The following is a 25,435-nucleotide window of genomic DNA, read 5'->3' as shown; positions in this document are numbered from 1 at the left end:
GGATGCTCGGAGGTGCCCCGGGAAACGCAGGGGATCCCTGCGCCTGGTGATGGCATCTCCCTCCCAGCCGCACAAAGAGAAGATCTGTGGGTGCTGGGGGACAGTGAGCCCCCACGGCAAGGGCAGCGGGCCCAAGGCAAGGTCGTGCTGCGTGGACAGCAGAGAGTGATGCAGCCGTATGCTTTCCTTCTCCAGGAAAGCTCCACGGAGTGGGAGAGGGCAGAAATGCTGTCAGGGGCATGGCCGAGGCAGCAGTGAGGGCTCTGGCAGCAGGGCTGGGGTGAGCCTAAGGGAGCCACACTGCTACAGGTATGCTCGTCGGCCCCGTGGTTTTGTCCCACCTCCCTCTACCTCGCAGAGCCGTGTCTGCAGCGCTGCCTGCTTTCAGGAACGCCAAGCACGTACGCAGCACAGCAAGAACTGCCTGGACCCAAGGGCTGCCCATACCTGTGCTTTTGAGAGCCCACGGAGGCACCTCCGTGGGGTCAGGCATTGCTCCTCTCATTTGCTGAGCGTCCTGGGGAAGACACCAAGGAACAGGGAAACCACCATGTCAGAGCTGGCCAGGAGAAGGGGCTCTGCAAGCGGAGAAGCTCAACCCGCAGCCCCTGGCAAGGGAGGGGTGTGTAGGCCGGGACGAGCAGGGTCCCCTGCACCAGGCACTTCCTGGGCCAGCTGGTGGCCTTTCGCTGCCCAGCCCTCTTTCCAGAGCGCAGGATCACCTTTACAAAGCTGATTTCTGCAGCCAGACGTGTCACCTCATCCCTCAGCCGCTGCATCTCTCCAGCTTGTCCTTTCCACACACCAGGTGCGTTCCTGCAATCCCCAGGAAATCGGACCTTGTCAGATCACTGCCCAGCAATGCGCAGAGCCTCCAAGCCCAGGAGCAGCGCAGACAGTGATGCTCAAGCCCCTTTTCTTCCCCTGCTTTGCAAGCGCTTCCTTCCCCCTCCAGGTTTAGCACAAGGCCCGGACAGGAGCGGAAGACACGAGCTCTGGGCGCTGTGCAAGTGAGAGCAAATTGCACGGGCTCGTCTGCCCATGCTGTCCCCACCAAACATGCTGCAGGGCTGGGGAGAGGAGAGGGCTCTTACCAGAGTGAACTCAGGTCAGCTGCAGGCTGCCCCTGGAAGGGAAAGGCTCTTGTTGGAGTCCCACAGCAGCCAGGGCTTCCCCGAGCTGGCAGCTCTAGGCAGGCACAGCAGAAGCTGCTGCCGCTGCTCTGGGTCACTGCCTGGCATTGGAGAACTGGGTGATTCACCCACCCACCCATCGCCTGCAGTGCTCCCTGGCAGGACTTTCCTGTCCCACTGACCTGTGGCGCATTCTTTCCACGCGGCCCCATGAGCAGCGAGGTCCCGCACCAGGCACCAGCTGTAACTTCACCGAGAGAGAGTCATTTTACTGCGGTTTCTATGGATCCCTGTAGTCACACGGTCTCCTCCCACACCAGAGTGGCAAGAGGTTGGCCGAGGACACCACAAAGGGGTGCAGGGAGAAGAGGTGGCTCCAAGCAGAGGCTCTTGCCCTGGGCCTTGGGGCGCTGCACAGCTCTGGTTCCAGGCTTTGCACCCCACTGCTATGCCCCATTTCATCTGCATGCAGCGAGCATCTTGTGACCTCCCAGATCCACAAAGGTGAGATGTTGCATGGGCCACACAGGCTCTCAGCGCCTCTCCCTCACACTGAAGCTCGCACCTCACTCCTCTGAGCCTCCTCTGGCAGCGGGTAAATACTAACCGAGAGCAGCGAAGCTGATCAAGCAGATCATGAAGAGCCCCTCTTTCCTTAGCGTCGCAATCTGTTTCCTGAAAAAGAGTGGGTCCTGGGGTTAGCGGTGCTCAAGGCAGAGCCCTGCCCAGAGGAATTTCTCTTACGAGCTGAACAACGATTTGCAGGGGAGCCAGAGGTTCTCCTTGTGGGGAGCACCACCAGCTTCCCATCTGATCACCCTGACCCTCTGGCACCCCAAAGTTCCATGTCAGTTACAGACACTTGTTGTACTCACAGGATGGAGATGCTTATTCTGAGGCATCTCTGAAGGAAGATCACGGCCATTGCCACTCTGTAAGCAATGCTGGATACCAGCCCTGGGCAAAGAAATGGTAGAAAAGCCTGAGGAGCCTTCTTGAGGAGCCCCATCGGGAGTATGGCAGACCTCTGCGAGGAGGTGGGTGCTGGTCCTGCACACTTCCTTCCTGTGGGACAGGGACAGGGCAGGCTTATGCCCTGGAGGGGGTTGCTTGTTTCTTGCTGGAGGCCCGGCAGGATCCCCTTGCCGGCAGGGCACTGACAGCAAGGCTGGGGAAGGACTGTGGATGAGGCTTTGGCCCCTGCATCTCTACTGCACGGGCTTGCCCCGGTGCTTATGACAGTAGCCCCATGGTTATTACAGACATGGACACGGTGGCCAGCTCCATCATGATCACGTAGGCAAAATGGCCCCAGACCGCTCGTGTGGCAGGATGATACTGACTATTCAGGGCTGTCGGTCTCAGCTGAGCCAGGCAGGCCCGGTGCAACCATGGCGTGAAAGGCAGCACTGAACTTACGCTCTGTGTTTGCAGCACTGCAGCGTGCTGGCTCTTCGCAGCTGGTCCCCTGGTCCTCGTGAGAAGAGGGGCACCTATGGGAGGGAAAGGGAAGGACACTGTTTGGCACTGCCTTCTTGCTGCACGAGCCAAGGCCCTGGCCAGCAGACAGGCCTGTGGGCAGAGGGGAGCAGCTGCCCTCCTCCAAACCCCCGCTCTTCCTCCCAGGGCCTCTGCAGCTCCACAGCCAGAGCCCTCCAGCAGGACCGTGGGGTTTGGCCCCAGGGGGCAGAAGGCCTTTCAGCTGAGCCTCTTCCCCACTCCCAGTGGGTTTCCCAAGCCCTGGGACTGTTGTGCTGCCCATAGCGCTCGCCAGCTCCTCCATCGCGTCCCCCCCGCCCCTGCTTTAGGCTCTGGGGGCCTGACCCTCCGGCTGATGGTCCCAGGAGGAACCTTGTACCTGCTCCCGAGGACCTGAGTGGGCTCAACTGCACATCCATACCTGCTGCCGCTGGCTGTCCTCACGAGGGAAGTGCCCCGCGCGCTTGGAGGAGCCTTTCTCCTCCTCATCTCTGGGACAAAGAAAGCTCCCCCGCAAGCCTGTGCGTCCTCCTTCCGTAGCAGGAGTGTTGCCTGGCTGGGGGAGGGCACTTGGGCAAGAGCCCCAAACCAACTGCCAGGAGGAGAACACCAGACACGGGCAGATAGCCACCAGGACACAGCAAACTCCTACCAGGCAGGAGGTGGTGGCCCAAGTGCTGTAGGAGCCACCTTGACGTCACAGGTTCCTGGCTCCACTGTGACTGTGACATCACAGGTGAGCAAGGTGCAGGGATACACCCTGCTGCCCACTTAGTGCTCTGGGTTACATTTGTGACTAGCCAGTGCTGAAAATACACCAGCGTTTCTCTGATGCTGACCTGTGCCTTGCAGGGCCCAAGGCTTGCTCGGTTTCTCTCTGGGTGTCCCTCCTTGAGTAGGCTGTGCAGGTGGGCAAGAGCTGGGACAGCCAAGCCAAACTGACTCGGCTCCATTCCATGTGAGGTCATGCTTTGGAATAAAGCCTCGGTCTTTGGTCAACCCTGTCAGCTGAAGGTTCCCATGGGGAAGCAAAGGGGTGCTGCCTCTGGGTGACACCAGGCTGGGGCTGGGGCTGCATGGGGCTTTGGCTTGCTCTGTCCCTCTGTCTCCACACTGTCATGGGGAGCTCCGGTCACCAAAGGGGCCCCAGGAATGTGCCAAGGGGCTGCTGCATGCTTCCATCCTCAGTGAGAGGCATGAGCACCCAGGACACTGCAATGACTCCATACGGGCTGGCCCATGCACCCCAGTGACTCCTCTGGCACGAGCCAGCCGATTCCTGTGAATCCGTGTGTCTCCAATTTAGAGAGAGGCACGGATTTCATGGATGGACTGCTCAGTGGATAAGGAATTGGCTGGATGGCCGCACAAAGGCAGTTGTGGTCAATGGCTCAATGCCCAGCTGGAGATGGGTAACGGGTGGTGTCCCTCAGTGGTCAGTGTTGGGACCAATCTGCTCAACATCTTTGTTGATGACACGGAGAGTGGTATTGACGTGCCCTTAGCAAGTCTGCCGATGACACCAAGCTGTGTGGTGTGGTCGACACACTGGAGGGAACGGATGTCATCCAGAGGGACCTGGACAGGCTGGAGAGGTGGGCCTGTGCAGACCTCATGAGGTTCAACAAGGCCAAGTGCAAGGTCCTGCACCAGGGTCGGGGCAATCTCAGGCACAGCTATAGGCTGGGCAGAGACTGGATTGAGAACAGCCCTGAGGAGAAAGACTTGGGGGTGTTTGTTGACAAGAAGCTCAAAACGACCCCGTAGCGTCCATTCGCAACCCCAACACCAACCATATGCTGGGCTCCATCAAAAGGAGCATGACCAGCAGGTTGAGGGAGGTGATCCTGCCCCTCTGCTCTGCTCTTGTGAGACCCCACCTCGCAGTGCCGCATCCCGCTCTGGGGCCCCCAACACAAGAGGTACGTGGACCTGCTCAAGTGTACCTAGAGGAGTCCAACAAGATGATCAGAGGGCTGGGGCACCTCTGCTGTGGAGGCAGGCTGAGAGAGTCCCACTTGTTCAGCCTGGAGAGAGAAGGCTCTGGGGTAGCCTTCCAGTACCTAAAGGGGCCTACAAGACAGGCTGGGAGGGACAGTTACAAGGGCCTCTAGTGACAGGACAAGAGAAGATGGTTTTAAACTGAAAGAAGGGAGATTTAGATTAGATATTAGGAAGAAATTCTTTATTGTAAGGGTGGTGGAGCAGTGGCACGGGTTGCCCAGAGAAGCTGTGTCTGTCCCACCCTTGGCAGTGGTCAAGGCCAGGCTGGATGAGGCTTTGAGCAACCTGGTCAAGTGGAAGGTGTCCCTGCCTGTGGCAGGGGGGTTGGAACAAGATGATCTTTAAGGTCCTTTGCAAGCCTAACCAATCTATGATTGTATGTTTCTATGATACCTACGGGAGGTAAAAGAGCCCTGCTGTGCCAGCTGAGGCAGCAGGGAGTCCCCGATGTGGAAGCCCCGGCCAGAAGGAAGCCTTGGGAAGCCTCTCGGCAGATGTCCCTGCCACAGCTCCTCCACTGGCCACAGGCCCGCAGATTAGCCTTGTTGCCTGTCCATGCCCATTTGCTCCAATTGGTCTCGTAGCTCCTGTAATTTTTTATCTAAAAGCTTAGTCCACTGCCCCCATTCCTGCTCAATTTTTGGCCCCGGTTGGGGCAACGCTAACGATGGTGTACCTGGTACGAGTGGGTATAAATTCGGAGTCTCACTGTCCTCCTCCGGAGGTTCCCATTCTTCTGCATCAGGCAGTGGAGCAGCGGCGGCGTAAAAGCGGTCGTAAGGGGGGGGGGGTGCGGGGGGGGGGGGCTGTAACGGCGGCATGAGAGGCGAGCTGGCCGGCGTGAAGGGCGGGCGGGCCCCCATGAGGGGCGGGCGGGCCGGCGTCGACGTGCGGGGCGGGTGGGGGAATTTGGGGGCTGGGCTCAGGGGCGGTAGCGGCACGAAAAGGATCCGAGTCAGGGCGTTTCGGCGGTGCATCATCCTTTTCAAAATCCCAATCTCTAGTTATTGGTGCCGCCGGTGAAGGCGTTGTCGGCACAGCATAGGGAGGATGCGCTGGATCCTCAAACAGTCGCAGCTTAGGGCGCACAAGCTTTCGAACCAGACGTTTTGCGCTTGAAGCGGCAGGCAGCTCCCCCTTAGCTACGGCGTTAGGTGTCGGACCCACAGCAGCCGGTCCTCCACGGTTTTGTAAAGGCGAGTCAGAAAAAGCTGCAAAAGCAGACTTTACGACTTGTTGCTCAACCTTCATCGTGCATATAGTTTCTTTGAGTAACCGCCACAGGGTAGCTAGAGATTTTGCTTCTTTAGACCCAAGGGTAATTTCGCCCCACAAGCGTACCCCGATCTTTTCCCAAGTCCCAAGCTCAAAGGCTTCGCCAACCCCCTGGGTTAAGTTTTTACTCCAGAGCAACAACTTTTTTAACATAGAGTCATCATACTCTATCCCTCTCGTAAAGAGGATATGCTGGAAGAGCTTAAATATTGCTGCTTCTTCTTCACTCAATGGAGTCCCCATTTTAATCCTTTTCCGAACACTCGGCTGCTCACCTGAATTCCACTGTAGTGTCTCCCGGGCTCACAGGCTCCGTAGCGTTCCGAGGCGTCTGCCTCCTGGGCTCAAAGGCCCCGTAGAGTTCCGGTCCTGCCAGATCCTGGTCCTGCCAGATGAATCCCGGTCCTGCCAGATCGACTTCCCCGTGGCACTGCGTTCTTCGCTTTCAATGTGAAACTCCCTGTTTGGGCGCTATTTGTCGCGGAATGGACACTCAGTTGGAGATCAATGTGATCAGACAAAGCCATTTATTCTAGAAAACTAACTCTTTATATACTATTTCTTAAAGTTGTTTGCACTAACTTGGCCCATTGTGATTGGATACATATCTTTGAGGCCCTTAACAACTAACATATAATTGGTCAAGCACAGGTGTGAGAACCTGACCTTCAGAGTTTTCCAACAGTCCTCAATTTAGCAGCTCAGTAAATTCCAGCTCCTTCTTACCTTGCTGGGATTCTCACTCCCAGTGCCTCGCTCCCATCCTCCTTCACCTTTTGTTGTTCCTTGGTTCATGTCGAACTCCACGTGGGCACTTGCTGAGCTGGGTACACGGCCGTTCTTTGCCAGAAAGTCATCCACAACTGTTTGGCACTGCCTTCTTGCCGCGTGAGCCAAGGCCCTGGCCAGCAGACAGGCCTGTGGGCGGAGGGGAGCAGCTGCCCTCCTCCAAACCCCCGCTCTTCCTCCCAGGGCCTCTGCAGCTCCACAGCCAGAGCCCTCCAGCAGGACCGTGGGGTTTGGCCCCAGGGGGCAGAAGGCCTTTCAGCTGAGCCTCTTCCCCACTCCCAGTGGGTTTCCCGAGCCCTGGGACTGTTGTGCTGCCCACAGCGTTCGCCAGCTCCTCCATCGCGTCCCCCCCGCCCCTGCTTTAGGCCCTGGGGGCCTGACCCTCCGGCTGATGGTCCCAGGAGGAACAGACCCTCATCCTGTCCTCAGGGCAAGGAGGGCTGGAGGGGGAGGGATATGGACCTGTTAGGGCGGGGGAACAAAGGGAAGAAAATGGCCGCCATATGCTTTCCTTCTCCAGGAAAGTTCCACGGAGTGGGAGAGGGCAGAAACGCTGTCAGGGGCATGGCCGAGGCAGCAGTGAGGCCTCTGGCAGCAGGGCTGGGGTGAGCCGAAGGGAACCACACTGCTACAGGCATGCTCGTGGGCCCCGTGGTTTTGTCCCACCTCTCTCTACCTCGCAGAGCAGTGTCTGCAGCGCTGCCTGCTTTCAGGAACGGCGAGCACGAGCCCAGCCCAACAAGAGCCGTGTGTTCCAAGAGCCTAGACACCAGGATGGTCTGGGAAGTGCAAGCAACAGTTTTTGTGGCACCAACAGACTGCCAAGAGGGACCTTCGCCAGTGCTCAGCACAGAAGGGCAGCCCCCGACCCCCCCGGACTGAGCACCTGATAGCAGCAAAAGGCCTAGACCCTGGTGTCTGGGGTGCCAGGTCTCTGGTGGGATGGAGGGCTGTGTCTGGGAGAGACAGGGCGGCTGAGCCACCATCATGCCCCCCCCCAGCGGTCAGGCTGCTCAGGCCTCCCATAGCTCAGAAACCCCTCTTTGGTCCCAGACATGGCTGCACCCATTGTGGACCCCCACTACAGCCAGTCCCCAGAGCCAAGGTGTCCCCTGAATGGAATAGGCCTGTGCTTTGGGGATCATGGCCCCCAGACAATGCCAGGCTCTGAAGCCTCCTTCCTAGGGCAAAATGGGAGGCAGTCCTTGTGCCAAAGGATTTTGTCAAAGCCCATAGGCAAGGAGAGGCTGTGAAAGCGTGTCTCCCTGTGCTTCCAACATGGGGATGTTTCCTCTGGTTAGGAAACATTGCTGTGGTGGAGAGAAAAAGGAAAGGCTGAGGAAGGCCTCAGCCTGCAAAAGGCAGAAAGAAGATGACTGCTTTGAGAGGGACACTGAAGTGACATTGCTCTGCATCAGACAAACAGTCACATCCCTCTGGTGTGTTCCTCCATTTTCCTCTTTAATTCTTATCGAGGGAAGGTCTCCACATGAGTCTTTCCAATCACATTTGTCTCCACCATCTTCCCATGCACCTGCACTCGATAAATGCAGGTGTATCTTGGTTTACCCCAGTTGCTCTGTAAGCCGAGTTTCAAAAGTCGAAAGGCTCTGGGGATGCCATTCTGCAAAGAAACCACAGCAAAAAAGCAGCGTCACTCCTGGGATGCAAAGAGCCAGGGCAGGCTCCACGTGTCTTCCTCCGCCAGCCAGACCCCTGCTCTGGGACCAGCTCCTGCTCTGGCTGAGGAAGCAGCTTCTCCCTCCTGCCCTTCTCCCAGCCAGGAGGCAAAGGATCCCTGTGCCCTTGCAGAGCAAACACCCAGCCTCAAGAGAGAAGGTGGTGGGCAGCTGTGGGGACCTGAGGGTCTCCTGTGCCAGGAAGCAGGACCAGGGGAAAGCCCTGCTGCCGGAGCACAGTGCTGAGCATCCTCCTGGCCACCGCCTGCCCTGCAGGTGCCGACAGGCGGCTCTGGTCGTCACAAGGTTCAGGCCCCTGTCCTGCCAGGGACTGTCCACTCTCCCTCTGCAAGCCACTTGCTCGCAAACTGGTGTTTCTGCCCTGGCCTCCTGCCCACACGCACCCACTGTACCTGCAGAAGGAAGGTCTGAGTTGGCTCTTTCTGCATGCTGTAGATGAACGACCCCAGCAGAGTTTCGCCCTGGCCTTCCTCATCCAGTCCCTTGGAGATAAATGCACGGGAGAGCAGGTCAGGCTCAAGCTGACCATGAGCAAATGCTCACGCCAGATCTGGGCCCGTGATCTGCACCACACTCCTGCGCCTCTGGCGCAGTCCGGCACAGAGGTCGGAGACCCATGCGGCTGTGTCTCCTCCTCAGGCCCCTGGAGGTGCTGGGCCAAAACGTGCTGAGCAAGTCTGTGAAATGTCCCTTCTAGGAAGGGCAGTGCTTGGGAGCACACACATCTCTGCCGATGCACAGGGAGCAGCAAGTCCCGGTTACAGCTTTACCCGTGGTCAGGCCCCAGCCCCGAGCCCAGCACAGACTTACAGAGACCGTGAAATCCTTGGGCACACTACTGAAAGTCCCCAGTGGAGTGGCTATATTTGAGCCGTACTGTAAGGTGATGGCCGTTGGTTGTACTTCGGTGGGCAGCCGGATTAGCACCTCGCTCCGAGACTGTTGCATAGGCCAGCAGTACGCTGGGGAAGCATCAGGCTAAAAGCAGAGGGGGGGAGAAGTGAATGTGAGGGCTTTGCTCCCCTGCTTGCCAGAACCACAGGCAGCGCTGTGCCCGGGGCTGTATTTCTGCTGGACATGCATGGTGTGTTGGGAAGCAGGCAGAAGCGCCCGCTTTTTCTAGGCAGCCAAGCCCCGTGTGGGACCTCAGCTGTCAGGCACCCCATCCTTGCCCTGGACCTGAGCAAGACCCCTGGCCTGACAGGAGATGACCCAGGGCTTGGCTTCAACTTGATCCAGAGAGGCAAGAGAAGCAGCACTGACGGTTTCTGCTACTGTACCTGCACAAAGGTATCCTCAAAGGGTTGATGAAACAGGGACCAAAACCCCCTTCTGAGCCATGCAGAGGTGCTGGATGATCTCTGCAGGTCGATGGCAGTCCCTGAGGGCAGAAGAGAACAGCTGACTGCAAGTGGCCCCAGGTGCAAAGGACCTGGTGGCTGCAGGCGACTGCTAAGTCATGCAGCACTGGATGCTCGGAGGTGCCCCGGGAAACGCAGGGGATCCCTGCGCCCGGTGATGGCATCTCTCTCCCAGCCGCACAAAGAGAAGATCTGTGGGTGCTGGGGGACAGTGAGCCCCCACGGCAAGGGCAGCGGGCCCAAGGCAAGGTCGTGCTGCGTGGACAGCAGAGAGTGATGCAGCCGTATGCTTTCCTTCTCCAGGAAAGCTCCACGGAGTGGGAGAGGGCAGAAATGCTGTCAGGGGCATGGCCGAGGCAGCAGTGAGGGCTCTGGCAGCAGGGCTGGGGTGAGCCTAAGGGAGCCACACTGCTACAGGTATGCTCGTCGGCCCCGTGGTTTTGTCCCACCTCCCTCTACCTCGCAGAGCCGTGTCTGCAGCGCTGCCTGCTTTCAGGAACGCCAAGCACGTACGCAGCACAGCAAGAACTGCCTGGACCCAAGGGCTGCCCATACCTGTGCTTTTGAGAGCCCACGGAGGCACCTCCGTGGGGTCAGGCATTGCTCCTCTCATTTGCTGAGCGTCCTGGGGAAGACACCAAGGAACAGGGAAACCACCATGTCAGAGCTGGCCAGGAGAAGGGGCTCTGCAAGCGGAGAAGCTCAACCCGCAGCCCCTGGCAAGGGAGGGGTGTGTAGGCCGGGACGAGCAGGGTCCCCTGCACCAGGCACTTCCTGGGCCAGCTGGTGGCCTTTCGCTGCCCAGCCCTCTTTCCAGAGCGCAGGATCACCTTTACAAAGCTGATTTCTGCAGCCAGACGTGTCACCTCATCCCTCAGCCGCTGCATCTCTCCAGCTTGTCCTTTCCACACACCAGGTGCGTTCCTGCAATCCCCAGGAAATCGGACCTTGTCAGATCACTGCCCAGCAATGCGCAGAGCCTCCAAGCCCAGGAGCAGCGCAGACAGTGATGCTCAAGCCCCTTTTCTTCCCCTGCTTTGCAAGCGCTTCCTTCCCCCTCCAGGTTTAGCACAAGGCCCGGACAGGAGCGGAAGACACGAGCTCTGGGCGCTGTGCAAGTGAGAGCAAATTGCACGGGCTCGTCTGCCCATGCTGTCCCCACCAAACATGCTGCAGGGCTGGGGAGAGGAGAGGGCTCTTACCAGAGTGAACTCAGGTCAGCTGCAGGCTGCCCCTGGAAGGGAAAGGCTCTTGTTGGAGTCCCACAGCAGCCAGGGCTTCCCCGAGCTGGCAGCTCTAGGCAGGCACAGCAGAAGCTGCTGCCGCTGCTCTGGGTCACTGCCTGGCATTGGAGAACTGGGTGATTCACCCACCCACCCATCGCCTGCAGTGCTCCCTGGCAGGACTTTCCTGTCCCACTGACCTGTGGCGCATTCTTTCCACGCGGCCCCATGAGCAGCGAGGTCCCGCACCAGGCACCAGCTGTAACTTCACCGAGAGAGAGTCATTTTACTGCGGTTTCTACGGATCCCTGTAGTCACACGGTCTCCTCCCACACCAGGGTGGCAAGAGGTTGGCCGAGGACACCACAAAGGGGTGCAGGGAGAAGAGGTGGCTCCAAGCAGGGGCTCTTGCCCTGGGCCTTGGGGCGCTGCACAGCTCTGGTTCCAGGCTTTGCACCCCACTGCTATGCCCCATTTCATCTGCATGCAGCGAGCATCTTGTGACCTCCCAGATCCACAAAGGTGAGATGTTGCATGGGCCACACAGGCTCTCAGCGCCTCTCCCTCACACTGAAGCTCGCACCTCACTCCTCTGAGCCTCCTCTGGCAGCGGGTAAATACTAACCGAGAGCAGCGAAGCTGATCAAGCAGATCATGAAGAGCCCCTCTTTCCTTAGCGTCGCAATCTGTTTCCTGAAAAAGAGTGGGTCCTGGGGTTAGCGGTGCTCAAGGCAGAGCCCTGCCCAGAGGAATTTCTCTTACGAGCTGAACAACGATTTGCAGGGGAGCCAGAGGTTCTCCTTGTGGGGAGCACCACCAGCTTCCCATCTGATCACCCTGACCCTCTGGCACCCCAAAGTTCCATGTCAGTTACAGACACTTGTTGTACTCACAGGATGGAGATGCTTATTCTGAGGCATCTCTGAAGGAAGATCACGGCCATTGCCACTCTGTAAGCAATGCTGGATACCAGCCCTGGGCAAAGAAATGGTAGAAAAGCCTGAGGAGCCTTCTTGAGGAGCCCCATCGGGAGTATGGCAGACCTCTGCGAGGAGGTGGGTGCTGGTCCTGCACACTTCCTTCCTGTGGGACAGGGACAGGGCAGGCTTATGCCCTGGAGGGGGTTGCTTGTTTCTTGCTGGAGGCCCAGCAGGATCCCCTTGCCGGCAGGGCACTGACAGCAAGGCTGGGGAAGGACTGTGGATGAGGCTTTGGCCCCTGCATCTCTACCGCACGGGCTTGCCCCGGTGCTTATGACAGTAGCCCCATGGTTATTACAGACATGGACACGGTGGCCAGCTCCATCATGATCACGTAGGCAAAATGGCCCCAGACCGCTCGTGTGGCAGGATGATACTGACTATTCAGGGCTGTCGGTCTCAGCTGAGCCAGGCAGGCCCGGTGCAACCATGGCGTGAAAGGCAGCACTGAACTTACGCTCTGTGTTTGCAGCACTGCAGCGTGCTGGCTCTTCGCAGCTGGTCCCCTGGTCCTCGTGAGAAGAGGGGCACCTATGGGAGGGAAAGGGAAGGACACTGTTTGGCACTGCCTTCTTGCTGCACGAGCCAAGGCCCTGGCCAGCAGACAGGCCTGTGGGCAGAGGGGAGCAGCTGCCCTCCTCCAAACCCCCGCTCTTCCTCCCAGGGCCTCTGCAGCTCCACAGCCAGAGCCCTCCAGCAGGACCGTGGGGTTTGGCCCCAGGGGGCAGAAGGCCTTTCAGCTGAGCCTCTTCCCCACTCCCAGTGGGTTTCCCAAGCCCTGGGACTGTTGTGCTGCCCACAGCGCTCGCCAGCTCCTCCATCGCGTCCCCCCCGCCCCTGCTTTAGGCTCTGGGGGCCTGACCCTCCGGCTGATGGTCCCAGGAGGAACCTTGTACCTGCTCCCGAGGACCTGAGTGGGCTCAACTGCACATCCATACCTGCTGCCGCTGGCTGTCCTCACGAGGGAAGTGCCCCGCGCGCTTGGAGGAGCCTTTCTCCTCCTCATCTCTGGGACAAAGAAAGCTCCCCCGCAAGCCTGTGCGTCCTCCTTCCGTAGCAGGAGTGTTGCCTGGCTGGGGGAGGGCACTTGGGCAAGAGCCCCAAACCAACTGCCAGGAGGAGAACACCAGACACGGGCAGATAGCCACCAGGACACAGCAAACTCCTACCAGGCAGGAGGTGGTGGCCCAAGTGCTGTAGGAGCCACCTTGACGCCACAGGTTCCTGGCTCCACTGTGACTGTGACATCACAGGTGAGCAAGGTGCAGGGATACACCCTGCTGCCCACTTAGTGCTCTGGGTTACATTTGTGACTAGCCAGTGCTGAAAATACACCAGCGTTTCTCTGGTGCTGACCTGTGCCTTGCAGGGCCCAAGGCTTGCTCGGTTTCTCTCTGGGTGTCCCTCCTTGAGTAGGCTGTGCGGGTGGGCAAGAGCTGGGACAGCCAAGCCAAACTGACTCGGCTCCATTCCATGTGAGGTCATGCTTTGGAATAAAGCCTCGGTCTTTGGTCAACCCTGTCAGCTGAAGGTTCCCATGGGGAAGCAAAGGGGTGCTGCCTCTGGGTGACACCAGGCTGGGGCTGGGGCTGCATGGGGCTTTGGCTTGCTCTGTCCCTCTGTCTCCACACTGTCATGGGGAGCTCCGGTCACCAAAGGGGCCCCAGGAATGTGCCAAGGGGCTGCTGCGTGCTTCCATCCTCAGTGAGAGGCATGAGCACCCAGGACACCGCAATGACTCCATACGGGCTGGCCCATGCACCCCAGTGACTCCTCTGGCACGAGCCAGCCGATTCCTGTGAATCCGTGTGTCTCCAATTTAGAGAGAGGCACGGATTTCATGGATGGACTGCTCAGTGGATAAGGAATTGGCTGGATGGCCGCACAAAGGCAGTTGTGGTCAATGGCTCAATGCCCAGCTGGAGATGGGTAACGGGTGGTGTCCCTCAGTGGTCAGTGTTGGGACCAATCTGCTCAACATCTTTGTTGATGACACGGAGAGTGGTATTGACGTGCCCTTAGCAAGTCTGCCGATGACACCAAGCTGTGTGGTGTGGTCGACACACTGGAGGGAACGGATGTCATCCAGAGGGACCTGGACAGGCTGGAGAGGTGGGCCTGTGCAGACCTCATGAGGTTCAACAAGGCCAAGTGCAAGGTCCTGCACCAGGGTCGGGGCAATCCCAGGCACAACTATAGGCTGGGCAGAGACTGGATTGAGAACAGCCCTGAGGAGAAAGACTTGGGGGTGTTTGTTGACAAGAAGCTCAAAATGACCCCGTAGCGTCCATTCGCAACCCCAACACCAACCATATGCTGGGCTCCATCAAAAGGAGCATGACCAGCAGGTTGAGGGAGGTGATCCTGCCCCTCTGCTCTGCTCTTGTGAGACCCCACCTCGCAGTGCCGCATCCCGCTCTGGGGCCCCCAACACAAGAGGTACGTGGACCTGCTCAAGTGTACCTAGAGGAGTCCAACAAGATGATCAGAGGGCTGGGGCACCTCTGCTGTGGAGGCAGGCTGAGAGAGTCCCACTTGTTCAGCCTGGAGAGAGAAGGCTCTGGGGTAGCCTTCCAGTACCTAAAGGGGCCTACAAGACAGGCTGGGAGGGACAGTTACAAGGGCCTCTAGTGACAGGACAAGAGAAGATGGTTTTAAACTGAAAGAAGGGAGATTTAGATTAGATATTAGGAAGAAATTCTTTATTGTAAGGGTGGTGGAGCAGTGGCACGGGTTGCCCAGAGAAGCTGTGTCTGTCCCACCCTTGGCAGTGGTCAAGGCCAGGCTGGATGAGGCTTTGAGCAACCTGGTCAAGTGGAAGGTGTCCCTGCCTGTGGCAGGGGGGTTGGAACAAGATGATCTTTAAGGTCCTTTGCAAGCCTAACCAATCTATGATTGTATGTTTCTATGATACCTACGGGAGGTAAAAGAGCCCTGCTGTGCCAGCTGAGGCAGCAGGGAGTCCCCGATGTGGAAGCCCCGGCCAGAAGGAAGCCTTGGGAAGCCTCTCGGCAGATGTCCCTGCCACAGCTCCTCCACTGGCCACAGGCCCGCAGATTAGCCTTGTTGCCTGTCCATGCCCATTTGCTCCAATTGGTCTCGTAGCTCCTGTAATTTTTTATCTAAAAGCTTAGTCCACTGCCCCCATTCCTGCTCAATTTTTGGCCCCGGTTGGGGCAACGCTAACGATGGTGTACCTGGTACGAGTGGGTATAAATTCGGAGTCTCACTGTCCTCCTCCGGAGGTTCCCATTCTTCTGCATCAGGCAGTGGAGCAGCGGCGGCGTAAAAGCGGTCGTAAGGGGGGGGGGGTGCGGGGGGGGGGGGCTGTAACGGCGGCATGAGAGGCGAGCTGGCCGGCGTGAAGGGCGGGCGGGCCCCCATGAGGGGCGGGCGGGCCGGCGTCGACGTGCGGGGCGGGCGGGGGAATTTGGGGGCTGGGCTCAGGGGCGGTAGCGGCACGAAAAGGATCCGAGTCAGGGCGTTTCGGCGGTGCATCATCCTTTTCAAAATCCCAATCTCTAGTTATTGGTGCCGCCGGTGAAGGCGTTGTCGGCACAGCATAGGGAGGATGCGCTGGATCCTCAAACAGTCGCAGCTTAGGGCGCACAAGCTTTCGAACCAGACGTTTTGCGCTTGAAGCGGCAGGCAGCTCCCCCTTAGCTACGGCGTTAGGTGTCGGACCCACAGCAGCCGGTCCTCCACGGTTTTGTAAAGGCGAGTCAGAAAAAGCTGCAAAAGCAGACTTTACGACTTGTTGCTCAACCTTCATCGTGCATATAGTTTCTTTGAGTAACCGCCACAGGGTAGCTAGAGATTTTGCTTCTTTAGACCCAAGGGTAATTTCGCCCCACAAGCGTACCCCGATCTTTTCCCAAGTCCCAAGCTCAAAGGCTTCGCCAACCCCCTGGGTTAAGTTTTTACTCCAGAGCAACAACTTTTTTAACATAGAGTCATCATACTCTATCCCTCTCATAAAGAGGATATGCTGGAAGAGCTTAAATATTGCTGCTTCTTCTTCACTCAATGGAGTCCCCATTTTAATCCTTTTCCGAACACTCGGCTGCTCACCTGAATTCCACTGTAGTGTCTCCCGGGCTCACAGGCTCCGTAGCGTTCCGAGGCGTCTGCCTCCTGGGCTCAAAGGCCCCGAAGAGTTCCGGTCCTGCCAGATCCTGGTCCTGCCAGATGAATCCCGGTCCTGCCAGATCGACTTCCCCGTGGCACTGCGTTCTTCGCTTTCAATGTGAAACTCCCTGTTTGGGCGCTATTTGTCGCGGAATGGACACTCAGTTGGAGATCAATGTGATCAGACAAAGCCATTTATTCTAGAAAACTAACTCTTTATATACTATTTCTTAAAGTTGTTTGCACTAACTTGGCCCATTGTGATTGGATACATATCTTTGAGGCCCTTAACAACTAACATATAATTGGTCAAGCACAGGTGTGAGAACCTGACCTTCAGAGTTTTCCAACAGTCCTCAATTTAGCAGCTCAGTAAATTCCAGCTCCTTCTTACCTTGCTGGGATTCTCACTCCCAGTGCCTCGCTCCCATCCTCCTTCACCTTTTGTTGTTCCTTGGTTCATGTCGAACTCCACGTGGGCACTTGCTGAGCTGGGTACACGGCCGTTCTTTGCCAGAAAGTCATCCACAACTGTTTGGCACTGCCTTCTTGCCGCGTGAGCCAAGGCCCTGGCCAGCAGACAGGCCTGTGGGCGGAGGGGAGCAGCTGCCCTCCTCCAAACCCCCGCTCTTCCTCCCAGGGCCTCTGCAGCTCCACAGCCAGAGCCCTCCAGCAGGACCGTGGGGTTTGGCCCCAGGGGGCAGAAGGCCTTTCAGCTGAGCCTCTTCCCCACTCCCAGTGGGTTTCCCGAGCCCTGGGACTGTTGTGCTGCCCAAAGCGTTCGCCAGCTCCTCCATCGCGTCCCCCCCGCCCCTGCTTTAGGCCCTGGGGGCCTGACCCTCCGGCTGATGGTCCCAGGAGGAACAGACCCTCATCCTGTCCTCAGGGCAAGGAGGGCTGGAGGGGGAGGGATATGGACCTGTTAGGGCGGGGGAACAAAGGGAAGAAAATGGCCGCCATATGCTTTCCTTCTCCAGGAAAGTTCCACGGAGTGGGAGAGGGCAGAAACGCTGTCAGGGGCATGGCCGAGGCAGCAGTGAGGCCTCTGGCAGCAGGGCTGGGGTGAGCCGAAGGGAACCACACTGCTACAGGCATGCTCGTGGGCCCCGTGGTTTTGTCCCACCTCTCTCTACCTCGCAGAGCAGTGTCTGCAGCGCTGCCTGCTTTCAGGAACGGCGAGCACGAGCCCAGCCCAACAAGAGCCGTGTGTTCCAAGAGCCTAGACACCAGGATGGTCTGGGAAGTGCAAGCAACAGCTTTTGTGGCACCAACAGACTGCCAAGAGGGACCTTCGCCAGTGCTCAGCACAGAAGGGCAGCCCCCGACCCCCCCGGACTGAGCACCTGATAGCAGCAAAAGGCCTAGACCCTGGTGTCTGGGGTGCCAGGTCTCTGGTGGGATGGAGGGCTGTGTCTGGGAGAGACAGGGCGGCTGAGCCACCATCATGCCCCCCCCCAGCGGTCAGGCTGCTCAGGCCTCCCATAGCTCAGAAACCCCTCTTTGGTCCCAGACATGGCTGCACCCATTGTGGACCCCCACTACAGCCAGTCCCCAGAGCCAAGGTGTCCCCTGAATGGAATAGGCCTGTGCTTTGGGGATCATGGCCCCCAGACAATGCCAGGCTCTGAAGCCTCCTTCCTAGGGCAAAATGGGAGGCAGTCCTTGTGCCAAAGGATTTTGTCAAAGCCCATAGGCAAGGAGAGGCTGTGAAAGCGTGTCTCCCTGTGCTTCCAACATGGGGATGTTTCCTCTGGTTAGGAAACATTGCTGTGGTGGAGAGAAAAAGGAAAGGCTGAGGAAGGCCTCAGCCTGCAAAAGGCAGAAAGAAGATGACTGCTTTGAGAGGGACACTGAAGTGACATTGCTCTGCATCAGACAAACAGTCACATCCCTCTGGTGTGTTCCTCCATTTTCCTCTTTAATTCTTATCGAGGGAAGGTCTCCACATGAGTCTTTCCAATCACATTTGTCTCCACCATCTTCCCATGCACCTGCACTCGATAAATGCAGGTGTATCTTGGTTTACCCCAGTTGCTCTGTAAGCCGAGTTTCAAAAGTCGAAAGGCTCTGGGGATGCCATTCTGCAAAGAAACCACAGCAAAAAAGCAGCGTCACTCCTGGGATGCAAAGAGCCAGGGCAGGCTCCACGTGTCTTCCTCCGCCAGCCAGACCCCTGCTCTGGGACCAGCTCCTGCTCTGGCTGAGGAAGCAGCTTCTCCCTCCTGCCCTTCTCCCAGCCAGGAGGCAAAGGATCCCTGTGCCCTTGCAGAGCAAACACCCAGCCTCAAGAGAGAAGGTGGTGGGCAGCTGTGGGGACCTGAGGGTCTCCTGTGCCAGGAAGCAGGACCAGGGGAAAGCCCTGCTGCCGGAGCACAGTGCTGAGCATCCTCCTGGCCACCGCCTGCCCTGCAGGTGCCGACAGGCGGCTCTGGTCGTCACAAGGTTCAGGCCCCTGTCCTGCCAGGGACTGTCCACTCTCCCCCTGCAAGCCACTTGCTCGCAAACTGGTGTTTCTGCCCTGGCCTCCTGCCCACACGCACCCACTGTACCTGCAGAAGGAAGGTCTGAGTTGGCTCTTTCTGCATGCTGTAGATGAACGACCCCAGCAGAGTTTCGCCCTGGCCTTCCTCATCCAGTCCCTTGGAGATAAATGCACGGGAGAGCAGGTCAGGCTCAAGCTGACCATGAGCAAATGCTCACGCCAGATCTGGGCCCGTGATCTGCACCACACTCCTGCGCCTCTGGCGCAGTCCGGCACAGAGGTCGGAGACCCATGCGGCTGTGTCTCCTCCTCAGGCCCCTGGAGGTGCTGGGCCAAAACGTGCTGAGCAAGTCTGTGAAATGTCCCTTCTAGGAAGGGCAGTGCTTGGGAGCACACACATCTCTGCCGATGCACAGGGAGCAGCAAGTCCCGGTTACAGCTTTACCCGTGGTCAGGCCCCAGCCCCGAGCCCAGCACAGACTTACAGAGACCGTGAAATCCTTGGGCACACTACCGAAAGTCCCCAGTGGAGTGGCTATATTTGAGCCGTACTGTAAGGTGATGGCCGTTGGTTGTACTTCGGTGGGCAGCCGGATTAGCACCTCGCTCCGAGACTGTTGCATAGGCCAGCAGTACGCTGGGGAAGCATCAGGCTAAAAGCAGAGGGGGGGAGAAGTGAATGTGAGGGCTTTGCTCCCCTGCTTGCCAGAACCACAGGCAGCGCTGTGCCCGGGGCTGTATTTCTGCTGGACATGCATGGTGTGTTGGGAAGCAGGCAGAAGCGCCCGCTTTTTCTAGGCAGCCAAGCCCCGTGTGGGACCTCAGCTGTCAGGCACCCCATCCTTGCCCTGGACCTGAGCAAGACCCCTGGCCTGACAGGAGATGACCCAGGGCTTGGCTTCAACTTGATCCAGAGAGGCAAGAGAAGCAGCACTGACGGTTTCTGCTACTGTACCTGCACAAAGGTATCCTCAAAGGGTTGATGAAACAGGGACCAAAACCCCCTTCTGAGCCATGCAGAGGTGCTGGATGATCTCTGCAGGTCGATGGCAGTCCCTGAGGGCAGAAGAGAACAGCTGACTGCAAGTGGCCCCAGGTGCAAAGGACCTGGTGGCTGCAGGCGACTGCTAAGTCATGCAGCACTGGATGCTCGGAGGTGCCCCGGGAAACGCAGGGGATCCCTGCGCCCGGTGATGGCATCTCTCTCCCAGCCGCACAAAGAGAAGATCTGTGGGTGCTGGGGGACAGTGAGCCCCCACGGCAAGGGCAGCGGGCCCAAGGCAAGGTCGTGCTGCGTGGACAGCAGAGAGTGATGCAGCCGTATGCTTTCCTTCTCCAGGAAAGCTCCACGGAGTGGGAGAGGGCAGAAATGCTGTCAGGGGCATGGCCGAGGCAGCAGTGAGGGCTCTGGCAGCAGGGCTGGGGTGAGCCTAAGGGAGCCACACTGCTACAGGTATGCTCGTCGGCCCCGTGGTTTTGTCCCACCTCCCTCTACCTCGCAGAGCCGTGTCTGCAGCGCTGCCTGCTTTCAGGAACGCCAAGCACGTACGCAGCACAGCAAGAACTGCCTGGACCCAAGGGCTGCCCATACCTGTGCTTTTGAGAGCCCACGGAGGCACCTCCGTGGGGTCAGGCATTGCTCCTCTCATTTGCTGAGCGTCCTGGGGAAGACACCAAGGAACAGGGAAACCACCATGTCAGAGCTGGCCAGGAGAAGGGGCTCTGCAAGCGGAGAAGCTCAACCCGCAGCCCCTGGCAAGGGAGGGGTGTGTAGGCCGGGACGAGCAGGGTCCCCTGCACCAGGCACTTCCTGGGCCAGCTGGTGGCCTTTCGCTGCCCAGCCCTCTTTCCAGAGCGCAGGATCACCTTTACAAAGCTGATTTCTGCAGCCAGACGTGTCACCTCATCCCTCAGCCGCTGCATCTCTCCAGCTTGTCCTTTCCACACACCAGGTGCGTTCCTGCAATCCCCAGGAAATCGGACCTTGTCAGATCACTGCCCAGCAATGCGCAGAGCCTCCAAGCCCAGGAGCAGCGCAGACAGTGATGCTCAAGCCCCTTTTCTTCCCCTGCTTTGCAAGCGCTTCCTTCCCCCTCCAGGTTTAGCACAAGGCCCGGACAGGAGCAGAAGACACGAGCTCTGGGCGCTGTGCAAGTGAGAGCAAATTGCACGGGCTCGTCTGCCCATGCTGTCCCCACCAAACATGCTGCAGGGCTGGGGAGAGGAGAGGGCTCTTACCAGAGTGAACTCAGGTCAGCTGCAGGCTGCCCCTGGAAGGGAAAGGCTCTTGTTGGAGTCCCACAGCAGCCAGGGCTTCCCCGAGCTGGCAGCTCTAGGCAGGCACAGCAGAAGCTGCTGCCGCTGCTCTGGGTCACTGCCTGGCATTGGAGAACTGGGTGATTCACCCACCCACCCATCGCCTGCAGTGCTCCCTGGCAGGACTTTCCTGTCCCACTGACCTGTGGCGCATTCTTTCCACGCGGCCCCATGAGCAGCGAGGTCCCGCACCAGGCACCAGCTGTAACTTCACCGAGAGAGAGTCATTTTACTGCGGTTTCTACGGATCCCTGTAGTCACACGGTCTCCTCCCACACCAGGGTGGCAAGAGGTTGGCCGAGGACACCACAAAGGGGTGCAGGGAGAAGAGGTGGCTCCAAGCAGGGGCTCTTGCCCTGGGCCTTGGGGCGCTGCACAGCTCTGGTTCCAGGCTTTGCACCCCACTGCTATGCCCCATTTCATCTGCATGCAGCGAGCATCTTGTGACCTCCCAGATCCACAAAGGTGAGATGTTGCATGGGCCACACAGGCTCTCAGCGCCTCTCCCTCACACTGAAGCTCGCACCTCACTCCTCTGAGCCTCCTCTGGCAGCGGGTAAATACTAACCGAGAGCAGCGAAGCTGATCAAGCAGATCATGAAGAGCCCCTCTTTCCTTAGCGTCGCAATCTGTTTCCTGAAAAAGAGTGGGTCCTGGGGTTAGCGGTGCTCAAGGCAGAGCCCTGCCCAGAGGAATTTCTCTTACGAGCTGAACAACGATTTGCAGGGGAGCCAGAGGTTCTCCTTGTGGGGAGCACCACCAGCTTCCCATCTGATCACCCTGACCCTCTGGCACCCCAAAGTTCCATGTCAGTTACAGACACTTGTTGTACTCACAGGATGGAGATGCTTATTCTGAGGCATCTCTGAAGGAAGATCACGGCCATTGCCACTCTGTAAGCAATGCTGGATACCAGCCCTGGGCAAAGAAATGGTAGAAAAGCCTGAGGAGCCTTCTTGAGGAGCCCCATCGGGTGTATGGCAGACCTCTGCGAGGAGGTGGGTGCTGGTCCTGCACACTTCCTTCCTGTGGGACAGGGACAGGGCAGGCTTATGCCCTGGAGGGGGTTGCTTGTTTCTTGCTGGAGGCCCGGCAGGATCCCCTTGCCGGCAGGGCACTGACAGCAAGGCTGGGGAAGGACTGTGGATGAGGCTTTGGCCCCTGCATCTCTACCGCACGGGCTTGCCCCGGTGCTTATGACAGTAGCCCCATGGTTATTACAGACATGGACACGGTGGCCAGCTCCATCATGATCACGTAGGCAAAATGGCCCCAGACCGCTCGTGTGGCAGGATGATACTGACTATTCAGGGCTGTCGGTCTCAGCTGAGCCAGGCAGGCCCGGTGCAACCATGGCGTGAAAGGCAGCACTGAACTTACGCTCTGTGTTTGCAGCACTGCAGCGTGCTGGCTCTTCGCAGCTGGTCCCCTGGTCCTCGTGAGAAGAGGGGCACCTATGGGAGGGAAAGGGAAGGACACTGTTTGGCACTGCCTTCTTGCTGCACGAGCCAAGGCCCTGGCCAGCAGACAGGCCTGTGGGCGGAGGGGAGCAGCTGCCCTCCTCCAAACCCCCGCTCTTCCTCCCAGGGCCTCTGCAGCTCCACAGCCAGAGCCCTCCAGCAGGACCGTGGGGTTTGGCCCCAGGGGGCAGAAGGCCTTTCAGCTGAGCCTCTTCCCCACTCCCAGTGGGTTTCCCAAGCCCTGGGACTGTTGTGCTGCCCACAGCGCTCGCCAGCTCCTCCATCGCGTCCCCCCCGCCCCTGCTTTAGGCTCTGGGGGCCTGACCCTCCGGCTGATGGTCCCAGGAGGAACCTTGTACCTGCTCCCGAGGACCTGAGTGGGCTCAACTGCACATCCGTACCTGCTGCCGCTGGCTGTCCTCACGAGGGAAGTGCCCCGCGCGCTTGGAGGAGCCTTTCTCCTCCTCATCTCTGGGACAAAGAAAGCTCCCCCGCAAGCCTGTGCGTCCTCCTTCCGTAGCAGGAGTGTTGCCTGGCTGGGGGAGGGCACTTGGGCAAGAGCCCCAAACCAACTGCCAGGAGGAGAACACCAGACACGGGCAGATAGCCACCAGGACACAGCAAACTCCTACCAGGCAGGAGGTGGTGGCCCAAGTGCTGTAGGAGCCACCTTGACGTCACAGGTTCCTGGCTCCACTGTGACTGTGACATCACAGGTGAGCAAGGTGCAGGGATACACCCTGCTGCCCACTTAGTGCTCTGGGTTACATTTGTGACTAGCCAGTGCTGAAAATACACCAGCGTTTCTCTGGTGCTGACCTGTGCCTTGCAGGGCCCAAGGCTTGCTCGGTTTCTCTCTGGGTGTCCCTCCTTGAGTAGGCTGTGCGGGTGGGCAAGAGCTGGGACAGCCAAGCCAAACTGACTCGGCTCCATTCCATGTGAGGTCATGCTTTGGAATAAAGCCTCGGTCTTTGGTCAACCCTGTCAGCTGAAGGTTCCCATGGGGAAGCAAAGGGGTGCTGCCTCTGGGTGACACCAGGCTGGGGCTGGGGCTGCATGGGGCTTTGGCTTGCTCTGTCCCTCTGTCTCCACACTGTCATGGGGAGCTCCGGTCACCAAAGGGGCCCCAGGAATGTGCCAAGGGGCTGCTGCGTGCTTCCATCCTCAGTGAGAGGCATGAGCACCCAGGACACTGCAATGACTCCATACGGGCTGGCCCATGCACCCCAGTGACTCCTCTGGCACGAGCCAGCCGATTCCTGTGAATCCGTGTGTCTCTAATTTAGAGAGAGGCACGGATTTCATGGATGGACTGCTCAGTGGATAAGGAATTGGCTGGATGGCCGCACAAAGGCAGTTGTGGTCAATGGCTCAATGCCCAGCTGGAGATGGGTAACGGGTGGTGTCCCTCAGTGGTCAGTGTTGGGACCAATCTGCTCAACATCTTTGTTGATGACACGGAGAGTGGTATTGACGTGCCCTTAGCAAGTCTGCCGATGACACCAAGCTGTGTGGTGTGGTCGACACACTGGAGGGAACGGATGTCATCCAGAGGGACCTGGACAGGCTGGAGAGGTGGGCCTGTGCAGACCTCATGAGGTTCAACAAGGCCAAGTGCAAGGTCCTGCACCAGGGTCGGGGCAATCTCAGGCACAGCTATAGGCTGGGCAGAGACTGGATTGAGAACAGCCCTGAGGAGAAAGACTTGGGGGTGTTTGTTGACAAGAAGCTCAAAACGACCCCGTAGCGTCCATTCGCAACCCCAACACCAACCATATGCTGGGCTCCATCAAAAGGAGCATGACCAGCAGGTTGAGGGAGGTGATCCTGCCCCTCTGCTCTGCTCTTGTGAGACCCCACCTCGCAGTGCCGCATCCCGCTCTGGGGCCCCCAACACAAGAGGTACGTGGACCTGCTCAAGTGTACCTAGAGGAGTCCAACAAGATGATCAGAGGGCTGGGGCACCTCTGCTGTGGAGGCAGGCTGAGAGAGTCCCACTTGTTCAGCCTGGAGAGAGAAGGCTCTGGGGTAGCCTTCCAGTACCTAAAGGGGCCTACAAGACAGGCTGGGAGGGACAGTTACAAGGGCCTCTAGTGACAGGACAAGAGAAGATGGTTTTAAACTGAAAGAAGGGAGATTTAGATTAGATATTAGGAAGAAATTCTTTATTGTAAGGGTGGTGGAGCAGTGGCACGGGTTGCCCAGAGAAGCTGTGTCTGTCCCACCCTTGGCAGTGGTCAAGGCCAGGCTGGATGAGGCTTTGAGCAACCTGGTCAAGTGGAAGGTGTCCCTGCCTGTGGCAGGGGGGTTGGAACAAGATGATCTTTAAGGTCCTTTGCAAGCCTAACCAATCTATGATTGTATGTTTCTATGATACCTACGGGAGGTAAAAGAGCCCTGCTGTGCCAGCTGAGGCAGCAGGGAGTCCCCGATGTGGAAGCCCCGGCCAGAAGGAAGCCTTGGGAAGCCTCTCGGCAGATGTCCCTGCCACAGCTCCTCCACTGGCCACAGGCCCGCAGATTAGCCTTGTTGCCTGTCCATGCCCATTTGCTCCAATTGGTCTCGTAGCTCCTGTAATTTTTTATCTAAAAGCTTAGTCCACTGCCCCCATTCCTGCTCAATTTTTGGCCCCGGTTGGGGCAACGCTAACGATGGTGTACCTGGTACGAGTGGGTATAAATTCGGAGTCTCACTGTCCTCCTCCGGAGGTTCCCATTCTTCTGCATCAGGCAGTGGAGCAGCGGCGGCGTAAAAGCGGTCGTAAGGGGGGGGGGGGTGCGGGGGGGGGGGGCTGTAACGGCGGCATGAGAGGCGAGCTGGCCGGCGTGAAGGGCGGGCGGGCCCCCATGAGGGGCGGGCGGGCCGGCGTCGACGTGCGGGGCGGGCGGGGGAATTTGGGGGCTGGGCTCAGGGGCGGTAGCGGCACGAAAAGGATCCGAGTCAGGGCGTTTCGGCGGTGCATCATCCTTTTCAAAATCCCAATCTCTAGTTATTGGTGCCGCCGGTGAAGGCGTTGTCGGCACAGCATAGGGAGGATGCGCTGGATCCTCAAACAGTCGCAGCTTAGGGCGCACAAGCTTTCGAACCAGACGTTTTGCGCTTGAA

Source organism: Psittacula echo (assembly GCF_963264785.1).
Source record: "Psittacula echo genome assembly, chromosome: Z".
Classification (NCBI taxonomy): Eukaryota; Metazoa; Chordata; class Aves; order Psittaciformes; family Psittacidae; genus Psittacula; species Psittacula echo.
This window is presented reverse-complemented; position numbering follows the sequence as displayed.